This window comes from Gadus morhua, chromosome 18 (assembly GCF_902167405.1).
Source record: "Gadus morhua chromosome 18, gadMor3.0, whole genome shotgun sequence".
NCBI classification, from domain to species: domain Eukaryota; kingdom Metazoa; phylum Chordata; class Actinopteri; order Gadiformes; family Gadidae; genus Gadus; species Gadus morhua.
Window position 1 is genome coordinate 21,451,987 of NC_044065.1, and position 15,479 is coordinate 21,467,465.

At 40.4% G+C, this 15,479-nt stretch overlaps 1 long non-coding RNA gene across 1 annotated transcript; it reads right to left on the minus strand.

Moving 5' to 3' along the window:
• Positions 1-860: 860 nt before the first annotated feature.
• On the minus strand, positions 861-2,801 carry LOC115530770 (uncharacterized). Its single transcript, XR_003973787.1, has 2 exons — positions 1,451-2,801; positions 861-1,360 (listed from the first exon to the last, which is right to left on the minus strand). It is a non-coding gene; the product is annotated as an uncharacterized LOC115530770 (long non-coding RNA).
• Between the last annotated feature and the right edge of the window lie 12,678 nt (positions 2,802-15,479).

The following is a 15,479-nucleotide window of genomic DNA, read 5'->3' on the forward strand; positions in this document are numbered from 1 at the left end:
TACTTTACCATTTCAATCATGCTCTCCTCTGCATCTTTTTCGACTGCTCGAAAAAGCACGACTGCTCTAAATATTAAGATAAAAAATCTGCCAATCAGCCAGGTGTCCGTGGTCAAATATTTAAGATTAATGCTGGAGGCTCATCTTAAATTTGACAAGTATTCATAGAAAATTAAAACGGTCCAACTGAACTTATTTACTCTCAGACTAAACAGTGAATGCTTACCCAGGCGAAAAAAAAGTATACTTTAACATACTAAATTTAAGCACACTTAGTGTACTTCATAAGCACAAAATTATTGTACTCAAAGTGTGTTATTTTCGAGTACTTAAAAACGTACTTAGTATACTAATGATATATCATTATTGCTACCTAAGATATACTAAAATACATGTTAGTGTACTTGACTGTACTTTTTTTGAGACACCATTAAGTTGAACTTAAATGTACTTAAGTACACTTTTCTCTACTAATACTGTACTTATTTATAATGTTCTTTAGTTCGATTTAAAGTATACTTAAATCCACTTTTAAGATGACTATTAATACATTTAGAATATACTGTAAGTATATTTCTAATTTAATCATAATGTATTGCCATTGTATTTTAAATATATTTACAAAAAACAAATAAAAATTAAAAAGTTGTACTAAAGCATACTATAGTTCATCTTAATGTTGTCTCAGATAAGTACACTAAGTTGTACTTTAGTATGTCTAAAGTAGCACTCATGATATATCATTAGTATACTAAGTATATTGTTAGCACTTTTAAAGTACACAGAAAGTATATTTTTTCTATAATTAATTTGAATTTCAAATTACTTTTAAGTAAACATAAAAAATATTTAGAACATACTTGAGGTAGAAAAGTTTATTTTTAACATGCACGGCATGACAGGGAAAATGTGCATAATAAAGTACATTTAAATACATCTTTAACAACATCTTAAACAACATTTTCAAACAGTTTCTCTTCATCGTAACATTTATATTCAAATTTGGATCATCTGACCCCAGAGAATTATTTTTAGTCACACTCTTTAACAAGTTAACTAAATAACAATAATAAAAGGGAAAAATAAAGATAAACAAAAGCTGTGCTAGCACTACCCTGCTAGCTGTGCACCGCAGAGAAGCTAATACACATTCTGACTATATTTAGTACTTTTTAAGTGTGCCATTATTGTTAGGGTAGCGTTAGCTGCTGGACCCAAGAGCAGGAGACAGGACAGGAGTTGGAGTGACGGTGAACAGGTTTATTTAGTTCAGCTAGGAGTGAAGCAGGAGGTTGGTTGGACTGGGGCGTATCGGGCTGGAGGGAGTGAAGACTGCAGGCTGGAGGTGACAATCCAAAAACTATAGGTGAGAGAAAACAAAGGTGAGGCACGAGAATTCCACAAGAGAGAACACTAGAGAGATACACTGGAGCCAGGAACGAGTAACTACCACGGTAACACGAAGTACGATCTGGCGATGACTGCAGGGAAACCACGTGTATGTGAGCAGTTGAGTGGCAGGCAAGGCAGAGACAGACAGGGGGCGTGGCCAACACAGGGGCAGAATACACAGCACCACAACAGTGGCCATGACAATTATGTTAATACAAGTATTTAATATTGATTTATAGTACATTTTTATCACAATTTAAGCATCAAAGGCATGTACTTAAAGTATAGTTATTATAATATAATGTAAAGTGGAAGCGTATATTAAGGGTATTTTAAGTACAATACTGTTATACTGCTAAGTACTTTATAAATACTACAGAAATATACTTACAATACATCACTATTATACTTCACATGCACTTCTTTCTGGTACCATTTTGTACACTCCATGGGTGCTATTTTGTTCCATGACAAAAAACACTTAAATTGTACAAACCAAAACTTTAATTTAAATATTAATACAAACATACATTCAACAACACCTAACTTTAAAACGTCTGACATATATAACATATATAATAAAGCTACTGAGGAGCAACCTTGGTGTAGCCCTCATTATTGCATTTTCTTTAATAGTTAGTCGTTGGAGCTAGTAAAAGTAGCCATTTCAGTATTATTTATCTGTAATTTCTTGATTAATTCAACACTTTGGTTGTGATGATGTATGAAATAACCCATTCCATCAACTTACAAGTGGAATTTATGGAAATATACTTATATAAACTTCTAATGAAGTGAAATTAAAGTATACTAAAAATAAAGCATTTTAATAGTGTATTACTAAGTGTACTTTTCAGAATCACACTGAATGACAACTATAAGTTTTTGCAATTTAGTATACTTTTTCTAAGTACACTGAAATACAGCTTAAAATTAACTTGCATTAAAGTGAACTGTAAGGAAGTATACTTAAATACACTACTAATAAAGGGAAATTTAAGTATACTTTAATAAAGCATTTTAATAGTGTATTACAAAGGACTTGAAACAAAGTGTACTTTTCAGAAGTACACTAAAATACGTATGTGCAACTTAGTATACTTTTTCTAAGTATACTGAAATACAGCTTAAAATTAAATTAAACTTAAATTAAAGTGAACTTTACGGAAGTATACTTCAATACACTTCTAATGAAGTGAAATTAAATTACGCTTTAAAAAAGTAATTTAATAGTGAATTCCAAAATACTTGAAAATGAGTGTACTTTTCAGAAGTACACTTAGGTACAAATTACAATACACTTACAATAAAGTACACTTTTTATAAGTACACTAAATTACCACTATAAGTATTTGCAATTTAGTATACTTTTTCTAAGTACACTCAGGTACAATTTAAATAAACTTAAAATAAAGTATACTTTTTAAAAGTACAAAGCAATACCACTTTAAGTATTGCAGAATTAGTATACTTATTTTTAAGTACGTTAAAGTTGAATTTAATGACATCTATTGTGAAGTACACTTTTTAAAAGTATATGTTAAGTATACTTTAAATTAAGCACAAAAAGTAAAAGTATACTTGTACTAACTTTTGTATAATTTAATTATACTTGTAATACACTAAAGTATACTACTTTTTCACCTGGGTAACGTTTGAAGCAACTTAAATATATGTACGATCAATAATCCTCTCGCACCTCAGCTACTGTGTAACTGTATGGTCGCAGGCAAGTCCTTCTGTAGTCAAACCTCTGGTGAGACTCTACAACCGAGCGTTAAAGTCTTTAGGTAAGAGGCGATAAGATCTCTTCACTGCAACGTCCTGAGGAACCCGAACATGCTCAGCCTTGATAATTACGTAGCACTCTTACCTCAACCTATTTCATGGTCAGGCCCTGCAAGCTGTCTGTGACATGGTCCAACTGATGCAGGCCGCAGGGCGGTCCACTAGAGGCGCTGCTGCAGGGAACTTTAGGTACCCCACCGCAAAACCACCTTTGGCCAGTCTTTCCATTTTGAGCTAATACATGGAATATACGTGGCTACCAGTTATGTAGCCACGTATAGGGAAATGCAGGAAGATTTTAATTGTGAATGTGTGTGCGGGGATGGAAAGAATGTGGACGTGTGTATGTGTGTGAATGTCAGGGCGGGTGGGAGGGGGGGGATGTATGTTGTACAATGTATAGGACTAGATTAGGGAATGGTAGGCTAGTATGTAAACATGTTATTACGTACAGCATATGGATGGTTGGATGTATAGATTAATTAATGGTAGAACAGAGGGATGGATGAATGGATAGGCTGTTTTGTATTTTTATGTATGGTATTTCATAGGCCCCTCTAGGGACGGGCATTGGAAATTAGCTAATGCTACAAATGGTACGATGTTTTCTGCTTGATTGTGCACAATCTACATGAGTTGTACCTGTCCCTATCCAGTCCCTCCAGAAAATGTGGCGTTTTCTTGTGATTGTTGCGGCCAAAAATCCTTGATGCGAGGAAATTGCGGGAACTTGCAAAAAAATGCGGGAACTTTCGGAAAATGCAGCTTTTCGATGACGTTAACGACTCGTAATTACATCAATTCATAACGTTACCATGGCAACAGGGGGAAATGGCTGCTCTTGTGTGAAGTAAACTAAAAAAATTTCAACTTTCTGCTAAGATATATGTGACTTTTTTTTGCAACGAAAATGCAGGTATTATGAAATCATGTAAGCCCTGCATATTTTGCGTGGAAATCGGCAATTTATGCGGTGAAAGTGCGGCATATTTGAAAAAATGCGGCCCCTGCATGAATATGCAGACTTTGGCCAAATTTTGCGTTGAATTATGCCATAGAACCGCCCACAAAGCTATATGCAACTTCTTCATTATCAGGGGAAGACTCCATCTATCTCCTCCATATGCTGTAAATCTTCCAGGACATTGCAACAGTGCTTTAAAAAGATGGAAAAAGACTGTAGAGCATTGGTGTCATCTGCCTTCATTGTTGGCCACTTCATAGCCTGCTCCGTATAAGCTACAGCAACTTTCATTTCCAGTGTTCTTTCAATCGTTATAGCAACTCTGAATCAGTATTCTTGGCTGTCCTCTGGTGTATTGCTCGAGGTAACAAAGACATTGTTTATCTGTAGATTTCTTCGAAGGCTCTAATAAAGGCAGCATATTTAGGTGGATTATCATCAAGCTCAGGGATAGCTCGTGGAGGAAGAGAGGCTAAGGCCTGGTTCTGGACTAGCTGAGCAGTGATGTTGTTTTGCTGATATTCAAGGTTCAAGGTAGTTCTATTTATACCTCCTGATAAATTGGATTTGCAGGTCAAGAAGAAGGCGTTCACTTAGCATATATAGTACGAAAAAAACAGCATACTTAATAAAACACGCAACATAAAACTGACGACGAGAATCTCAAGTGCTAGGACATCAGAGCAAGAATATTATGCAACCCTAGTGGCGCTGCAACATTTTATTTATACGGATAATGGCTGCAGGAAAAATACTTTTCCTGTAGCGGTTTGTACAGATTTTGGGAACTTTGAGCCTCTATCCAGAAGGGATCAGCTGAAATGCACTGTTTAAAGGATGGGTGTCAATTACAATTAGGGCATTTAGCAGCCGCTTTTATCCAAAGCGACTTACATCGGTTAATCCACACATTGACACACCGATGGCAGAGTCAACCATGCAAGGCGACAGACAGCCAGCTCGTCAGGAGCAGTTAGGGTTAAAGGTCCCATGACATGCTATTTTATGTATTCTTTAATATAGGTATTAGTGGGCAACTAACACAGTATTCAAAGACGTTCCTGAAATTCAGCCGTGGTGCAGAGTTACAGCCACTCCGAGCCAGTCGCACATTGAGCTTCCCCCAAATGCGCTGTTTCGGTGGGCGTGTCAAGGAGGAGGGTGGGGGTGTGGCCCTGAGCAGCTTGCAGCCAGGGACGGTACCATGCGCTCTGTTTACAGTGGATGTATCGCAATGGCGAGGCGCACACAGCCTTTAGCCGTGTTCTGTAAATATTCTAGAACACACGGGAGTCCTGGAGCTCTATATCTAAATATTATCATATAGCCTACACAGATATCTATATCATATAATACATATTATCACGGCCAAAAGCTGTGTGAGCCGATATTCCGACGTTCCTGGTTCTTCAACGTCCACATCAATGTGAATACACACACTGTAACGCAAGTGTTTCTTGTCGGTTCTTTGACGTGTCTTGTATTTCCACAACGAGACTGTCGTGGGGGTTATCTGAGCCATGGTTGAGAAGGAATTGGGGGAAAGGAACTTTGGTTTGACTCGCTGAAGTAGGCTACATGAACTGCGACATGCCGCGAGGCACCATCGCCCGGCAGCGGGCAGCCGGCAGCAGGCAGCGCGCAGTTCAGTCGACTTCAGGTTGATGTGAAAGTGGAAGAACCAGAGACGTCGCAGAACCCATCAAAGTCGTTTGTGATTCATAATATCGTCTGGAGGCGCACACAATATGTTATATGATATAGATATCTATTTATTATATGATATTATTTAGATATAGAGCTCCAGGACTGTAACGCAAGTGTTGTACTTCCTTGTTATTTGGATAACCGTTCTGCTGTTGGTGTGATGGCGCATAACGCGTCGGACTCTCGTCTCTGGTATTTCTACAACGAGACTCGTATTGGGGGTTATCTCAGCCAAAGTTGAGAATGAATTGGGGGGAAGGAACTTTGGCTTTGACTCCCTCAAGAACATGAACCACGACATGGAGGAGAAAGGGATTGTTGGCGGCGAATGTCTCCCGCTTGAGCCCCGCTGAGGGACCACCGCCGGAGGCGGAGGTGCCTAAGCGCTGCCCGGCAAAGATCCCTTTCTCCTCCTTGTCGTGGTTCATGTTCTTGACTTGAGGGAGTCGAAGCCAAAGTTCTTTCCCCCCAATTCATTCTCAACCTTGGCTGAGATAACCCCCAATACGAGTCTCGTTGTAGAAATACCAGAGACGAGAGTCCGACGCGTTATGCGCCAAATAACAAGGAAGTGTACAACACTTGCGTTACAGTCCTGGAGCTCTATATCTAAATAATATCATATAATACATAGATATCTATATCATATAATATATTGTGTGCGCCTCCAGACGATATTATGAATCACAAACGACTTTGTCGGGTTCTGCGACGTCTCTGGTTCTTCCACTTTCACATCAACCTGAAGTCGACTGAACCGCGCGCTGCCTGCTGCCAGCTGCCCGCTGCCGGGCGATGGTGCCTCACGGCAACCGGCGGCATGTCGCAGTTCATGTACTTCAGCGAGTCAAACCAAAGTTCCTTTCCCCCAATTCCTTCTCAAACATGGCTCAGATAACCCCCACGACAGTCTCGTTGTGGAAATACAAGACACGTCAAAGAACCGACAAGAAACACTTGCTTTACAGTGTGTGTATTCATCACACACACACACATGTGGCGCTCGCACGGTCGAGTCTCATTGGCGGGCCAACGTCTCTGGGCGGGCCAGGCAGAGTAAGGGGAGGAGCCGAGATTCCTCATGACGTCATGAGCACAGACATTCCAAATCAGCGCGCTTGAGCCTCCGTTTTTTCAAAGGCGAGCAGAACAGCTAGTGCTCGTTTTACACCAAACGCAAGTTTTAGCCACTGGGGGACCATAGGCAGGCTAGGGGAACTCATATTTACGTTAGAAAACCTCACAAAGTGAGATTTTCATGTCATGGGACCTTTAAGTGTCTTTGTACTGAAGGAAGTACCGGAGCCTATAAAGGACTGTATAATTTCTAAAGGGATGTAATCTGACTCATGTAATCTATAACCAAATAATATCTAAACCTGTGTACATATTTAGCTAAGAGTGAGAGGAGACCAAAGCTACGTTTAACAATTTAATACAGACAATAAACTACCCTAGATATACACATTAAACACATTGACATATAAACACTTCAATACACACTCACACTCTACCTCCCCAATGCTGTACCCTCGCTTTAACCCAATCACACAGCACACACACACGCAGACAGTCCGACCTGAGGTCCCTCGGTGGGCCTAACGAATGTCCTCGTGCTCGTAGTGCGGCGCCGCTGGGTCGTTGGTGCACTTGGAGTGGGGGAGGGGAGAGGGGGTGAGTTGAAACTGCCGGATACAAAGGGGGGCGTTGGAGAGGGGGGACACCTCCCTTGTAGTTGGGGTGAAGATCGGCGGTGCTGCCTGGTAGGGGGCTTGAACCCGCCTCACGAACCTCGTCTGGATCGAGGGAGACCAGCCTCTTCCTGGGTCCCTCTGGCGACTAGGCCGCGAGCACGTGCTCCTGGATAGCTTAGCTCTCCCCTAGCTCTTCTCCACGAGAAACGCTAGCGGGCGAACGGACGGCAAACGCACCTCTGTCTGCCGATACACCGTGCTGCCGACAGCACGAAACACCACGAATATTCTAATTCGCTATATTTTAGCTTAACGTCCGCACCGTGCGGTTTCCAACTGCTGGTTACGATACAACGAACCCTTCCCTCGTGGCCGACTACGCGAGACTGATAATTGACTGCGCGAGTGACCGTATCACCCGTGGACTAAACCACTCCGCGCGCAGATAGGTCTCATGAACAACACACAACATGCCCGAACTGACATAATAAAAGGGCAAACAAAGAAATGAGTAATACAATACCCCAATTAACATAAAATCAATTAGTACACAACAGATAAAATGCACATTTAATCCCTGGAAGTATGAACTATAATTGCCCTTATATGCAATTAAAGGGACAACAATATCAACATATGCAAACCTTCAGAACAGTCTTACTCAAGGACACATCAACACTCAGCTAGGAGGAGCTGGGGATCGAACTTGCAGCCTTCGGTTACAAGACAACTGTTCCACCTCCTGAGCTAAGCCGACTCAAACGGTGTCGTCACTTTGAATGGATTTAGTTAACCTCTGTAACTGTTTGGTGTACAGGGCTTCCATGTGGTTCACCAATCAACTTGCTAGACCATTTGACTCTCTTTTTAGGGAATTCTTATTTTTTAAAGAAATGTTTCTAAACCATGATACTAAGGAAAATGACAAGATTGATTCGATAAAAGCACAGTAAAACAATGAATCATGGTTTTTGTCTATGTTAAAAGAGGAAAGTTTCCTCAAACAGTTCAGGCGCTGGTGACCCTTCTTACACACAGCTTCAGAGTTTAGTTTAATATTAAGGGTGGAATCGATTACTGTCCCAAGATATTTATATGAGGTTACCTGTTAAATGGCCTGACCTTTTATTGTTAGGTCCTCCTGACTGAGTGCCTTCCTTTCCGAAATCAATGAACATGTCCTTGTTTTGGAAACATTTAACTAAAGGTAAGAGTCATCACACCATCTGAGAATGTCATCTATGACCGGTCCATGGCTGCTCTCCCCATCCATAAGCAGGCTGACTACTACTGAGTCACCCGCATACTTTAAAATCAATCCGTTTTTATACTGGCTCCAACACATGTTGGTATGAAGAATAAAACGCAAAGGTGAAAGCACACAGCCCTGTGGGGAGCCAGTGGATGAGCAGACAGGGTCTGACAAAGTTATGTTTATTCTCACTCTCTGTGTCCAGCAGGTTAAAAAGTTAAGAATACACCCGCCTAGATTCTAGTGATGGATTCAATGATTATTTTCCTAGATTCAGTTCGCCAAGAAGAGTCGTTCAGAATGGTTTGTTCGTTCGTTCAGTCGGGTTTCCGGTAGCGGGGAATCGAATCATGGAGGAGTCGAGTCAGACGAACGAGAGAGAAGAATCAGTACGTTCTTGTTAAAGATTCATTCGAACTGATTCGGTCGCAAATGACCCATCACTACTAGATTCTTAGTCACATCAAATTGTTCTAAAAGCTGGTTAGTTAAAATATGGGGCTGGATGGTATTAAAACTGAGCTGAAGTCAACATATATAAGCCTGGCATGAGATCCAGGTCCCTCCGGATGACTGAGAATTTAATTAAGGCCCTGTGTGGCCTATAAGCAAATTGCAATGGGTCAAGCACAAATTCGGTTGTCCTTAAGAGCTCTGTTCTCACCGTCTTTTCAAATGTTTTCATTAAAATAGAGGTGAGAGCAACTGGTCTAAAATCACAGAGTTTTTGGACAGTTGTATTTGCGGTCAGGGACTATGACAGCATCTTTCCATATCTCTGGCACATGCTGTTTTTTAAGAGACATGTTAAAAATGTAATTATAGTTATGAATGAGTTGAACTGCACATGACTTAAGCAGACGCCCACAGATTTTTTCTGGCCCAAGAATTTTATTCACTTTGATTTTTAGAAATGCTTTTTCCACTTCTTCTTGTTCAATTTTAAATCGCTGTGTGTCAACTAGCATATCCTCCAGTTCCAAAGTTTCGTTGCTAAAATCCACAGTGACAAAGCGATCATAAAATTAAAAGCATTTGACAACTCAATGTCAGAGTTAAAACCATTCATAGTAATACTGCTGCTGCTTTTTGGATTCTGAAGGCCTAGTATGGTCTTTATGCTAGACCATACAGAAACCAGATTGTTTGACGCCATATCGTCGTCCACTTTGGATTTATAAGTATTTTCTTTTCTTTTTAAATCTCAGTTTTCAGCTCCCTGCTGGCTACATTCTGATCTGCTAAACGTCCTTCTAGGAAGGCCAGCCTCTTTTTTTCCGGACCACATTTAACTGCCCTAGTTACCCATGGCTTATTGTTTGGATAAATCTTTACAGTTTTGCTAGGAATAATCATGTCTTTACAGAACACAGCATAAGAGCAACACACATCTGTCAGGTCAACAAGATCGTCACAAGTGTTCTTTAAAGTGTCCCAGTCTGGGCAGTCAAAGCATTCCTGAAAGCAAAGTGTCTTCGGTCCACACTTTAACATCCCTAGTTTGCAATTTTCCCTTATTTAACACCGTTTTTTGCAGTAAATGCAGTTATGATCCGCTGAGCCCAGCGGGGGGAGTGAGACTGATTTATATGCATTTTTAATTGACCCGTAGCAAAGATCCAGTATCTTGTCCAATCTGGTTGGGCAGGAATCTTTTTGAGCGACGCTTGATTAAAATCTTGCATAATAATGATTGGCGCATCGGGAGAGATGGACTGCAGTTTCTGCACTGAATCAAAAATAGTGCTGCAAGCAGACGCAGCGTTTGCCTTGGGATGAATATACTGTATACTGTGGTTATAAAAAAGTTGTGGAAACTCGCGGGGAAGTAAAAGGGATGCAGCCACACGGTTAAAAGTTAGATATCGGGTGTGCAGATGCGTTCCCTGATTGTCGTGGAACTACAGTATGTTTTATTGATGTAAACAAATACCCCGCCGCCCTGATTTTTCCCCTTAGTTTCAGGGTCTCGGTCCAGGCGCAGGGGAGCTCCAAAGCCGTCAATAGCTAGTTCTGTGTCCGGTTCGCATTCAGTGAACTATGTCTCTGTGAAGGCCAAAACACAGCAATCTTTGTAATCCTTTTGAAAATGAACCATCCCCTGGAGTTCGTCCAGTTAGTTTCTTTGCGACTGTATGTTTCCCATAATGACAGGAGTCTGATGCCTCCCCGTTTCCCACGCTTCCACCATTTTCCTTTAGTTTCCCCACTGGATACTGGAGAGGATCTACGAAGAAAGTCTGGTATTCCATGCCTAACATCTGCGGCACGAGTTGGTCTTGCAAGGTTTATTTGTAACAACTCCTGTCGCGAGTATTGCCGGTCTGTTTGACAGCCCAACTCTCTCAGGCAAGCAGCCTGCAAAACAAAGTTCCCAAAGTGACGATTTGAATAAAATCCATTCTTATGGGTTGGCACCAAGAACATTGGAATTGGTATGAAATATATAATAAGAACACTTAAAAACACTTAAAACGAGTAAAAAAATTGTACAAAACTCAAGCATACGTGGAATGATGCGACTGTGATTGCATACGTGTAGGCCCTACTCCCTTGTGAGGTCACTGGCTGAAATTCAGCTGTTGAAGAGTTGGTGAGTCTATATCCAGGGCCATTTCCATGTGCTTCATTGTCACTCATATGTGCAGGCTCACTCAGCTGGGAGGTCAAATACTGAATTCCTGCTGATGTAGGAATGCTGAATCTGGATCCAGGCTGTGAGACGGCACATATGAAACTGAAGACAAAGGATTACTTGACCTTACTGAGGACTGGGCTTGTGTAATGTGCTGCCTTCTTTTAGGCCGTACAGAGAATGGTCCGCAGAGAATGGTCCTGTTGGAAAGAGATATTTTTAGGAAGTTGCAAGAGAGAAGCTGTGTTCAAATAGCTTGATGTTTGTTATTCCAAATGAGCATGAAGATAGACATTCATGGCATACTCATCAACATCTTCACCACCTTCATTTTTTCAAACACAGACAATGTAGCTGTAGCAGCAGCCAACTTGGCCTCAACCACTAGCTCGTCCTTTTTCGTCTTTGCTTTTTCAATTTGAAGGGCATCTACTTCTGTGTCAATGTCATGCATTTTTCTCAGAGCAGCTGCAGACTGTAAAAGTGCCGCCTTTTCCATTAAACGGACAGAAAAAACACTGGAAGCCTTTGAATGGACAGAAGAGCGACCTTTATATTTTAACCCATTACTTAAAACATTGGATATACTATCTTCAGGCTTTATGTTGGATTTTGTTATAGACAGCAAATCGAGATTATCATCGTCCTTTTTTACATCAGCATCAGCCAACCATTTCTTCACATCATTCTCAAATGTATTAATTTCCTTAGTTTTTTGTGTTGCTTGTCATGTTCAGGATCTGGCATAGGCCTTTCAAGCAAAGTATTTTTAGTTTTTAAAGACCCTTTGCACAACATGGAATACTCGCTATGGTATTTCTTCACATCAGACACGTTTTGAGATTAAATCTTTCCAGGAAGAAGCTCATTAATCCTTTGCTTAATTTTATTAGCTCGCTTAAATTGGGTTTTCCGACATTTCAGATTTTCAAACAGCATTGTAAATCCCTTATCTGTTCATTTTCTTGTGCTTTTCCCGAATCATGAACGACAGAACTAGGCTTATCGGCAGTATCATCATCATTTTCGTCAGTAGCCGCAGAAGCGGTCTTAGCCTTGACTGGCATTTCTTCTTCATCTACACTCATCTTTGTGCATTAAAAGCGTCCAGTTCAAAGCTCTCAATGAAACAGCACAATTACCTTTAATTATGCGGAGGTAGTTAGCAGCCCCACAACACAGCACTTAAGATATTCAGAGCATCAGGCATTTCTTTCAATTAACAGCACAACAAGTAGCCCTTATTTAGGAAGCAGCAGGATCAGGAGATCAGGATTACAGATCCAACCTAACTGAGAAGGAGAAGAGGATGGAATCTGGATCATTCATCTTGCATCATCTCAGAGCGTTTGTGTGTTTTATGACCCGTTTGGCAGCGTTAGTGAAGGTCATGTGACCCTCTGTTTTGATGTGATGCAAAACACAAACCTCAATAGGACAGGGCCCCGTTTCCCGAAAGCATCTTTAGCCTAAGTGGATCGCAGAGTGGGTCGTAAGAGCATCGTACAGTTTTCACACCGTTTCCCTAAAGCATCTTTGGTAACGAACGTCTTAAAAACGCTCACGAGTCACGAGTAGCTAACGAGTGCTCCAGGGTACTCGTAGGACGCTAAGAGCCTCGTTAGCCTACTATAGCCTCAGTGGCGTAGCCAGCGGACATTCCTATCCTAGTATTGGATGCGTTTTATTGTAACACATTGGTAATGGTGTATCACGTGCGTCTGAGCCTAATGTGGGCCATTATGTTCTTAGTTTGAGAGACAGTCCAGGAAATGTTTGAGCAGGCAGGGCACTTAAAATGTGTCAGAGAAAGTGGGGGGGATTTGTGCAGACTGACAGGCTACTCATAAAACGTAGCATAAAATAATGTAAAAAAAAATAAAATAAAAAAAAATTATAAAGAAAATTATTATATTTTTTTTATAAAAAACAAGCAAAGGAGCAGGCAAAAGGCTGGGATATGGTGGGGATTGGTCACGTTGACGGGAATGTTTAGTGACATGTGGGAGGGTGGAGGGGGTTAAAAAAAAAAGTCGACGTGCATGAAAACCAGCCGCGTAGTTATGAGGGAGGCCGTCCTCACACCGATCTTCCTCGTCGTCATCGTCCTCAATGTCCTCCGGTTCAACCAAAGCTACCCCAGCCTTAGCTGCAATGTTGTGCAACATAGAGCTGTCACACACATTTTTTGCCATAATAAACTTTAAGCTTAACATTTAAATTAAACCTGTTTAAAGTAAATACATCATATATTATATTCATCCATATTCATTAAATACAACATAAACCAGTTCAATAGGAAATTAAATCTGATTTATTCACATTAAGTCTATTTAATCGTTTCACTGGAATTCATTGGATCCACCTGAAGCCACTCTTTCATTCCTGAACCAGCAGACCTCGTGCTCATGAATGGACCGAGTTTGGTAAGCTTTGTATCCGTTTAAGTTAACTAGAAACCGATTATTTATTAGATGTCCACATGTTTAATGAGTAACATTAGAATAGATGTTCTGTTACTGAATATAAGCGTTTCTTTATTCATTTAGGCGAGTTATCTAGCTCTGTAACTAGCACTAGCTAACTATTTAGCTAACTAGCTGGGTAACCTGGCTAGGAAAATAGTCATGAAACACCATAAATATGCTATTGCTTTCACAATGGTATCGCAAATCCCTTGGCTTATGTTGTGCAACGGCTTGTGCCCTTAGCATTTAGGCATGGTTTACGTCAGGTGGCTAGCACTACGACATTGGGTCTGCCAAAGCATTTAGCTAGCTATCGTATTTCGCATGTCCCCGCGATTGACTGGCTCCTGGCCGTTAAGGTGCAATCGAGGGAGTGGTTGCCGACCGTACACGTCCAGCCGTTGAGTAGGGAGTGAGAGCCTGTTGTCGGGAGTGTACTGGTAATCTATGAAAACGTGGTTGTTTTGATAAAACACAGTTCGAATATATGCTATACTTTGCCATCTCCAAATGTATTTAAACGTCCAAAGATGCCATATTAGGCCTACCACAGTTTTGGACGAGAGTTGGTAATGGCGGCTGTTGGGGGGGGGGGGGGGGGGGATTCATGCCCATGGACTTACATTTATCGTCTCGTGTGAATTGTCACTTATAGCCTACTTTTCCTCAATTTTCATATTCAGGTTTTCTCTCTTTGGATTTACTTTGTGAAAACCAGGGCAACCTCTTAATAGTAAGTTTTAGTGGCATTTTTTGTTGGGTTTTCTCTACTAAAATATTGATCAGCTAATCTGTCCCTTCCACCCTTTCTTTTTTGTCTGCAGGTTTGTGTGAATGTGGGAGTGTGGGCGTTATTCTTGTAATTTAGTGCTCTTCAGATCAACAGTTGCCTCTGGATCAATCTCAATCTCCACACACACACACAGGAGATTGTACTAATTTGTACAACTGTCAATAAATGTATTTGTTTTTTATTTATTTTCCAAATTCCTTTCCAGGCTCCTTGTTGTCGTAATAAATATGGATAATTGCTCTAATGTATGTCCTACCTTCTTATTTATTCACAAAATGATATTTAACTTGTGTTTTTGTAAACAGTGATTGTTGTAGCTGAATTTCAGCAGAATACGAAAACTGAGGTACAGTGAAGACTATTTAAGCCCAAAAGTTAAAATGTATGCATTTCAATTACATGACAATTTTCCATCTATTTTGATCACATAACTCCAATGTAAAAAATGACATTTCAATCCATGTTTATTAATCATGTTCATGTAATCTAACCAAATACATTGGGTTTATGCATAATACCTGAGTAAGTCCAATTTAATTGATTAATGTTGAGTTTATCTAATTTGTTCATGTTGAATGAACATGATTAATAAACATGGATTGAAATGTCATTTTTTACATTGGAGTTATGTGATCAAAATAGATGGAAAATTGTAATTGAAATGCATACATTTTAACTTTTAGGCTTAAATATTTTTTTGAGTGTACGTTCGTCTTGAGTGCAGCGAATGCGCGTTCAAGTTAAGAGGAGTTTCGGGAAACGCTCCAAAGAAATTATCGATGGTTC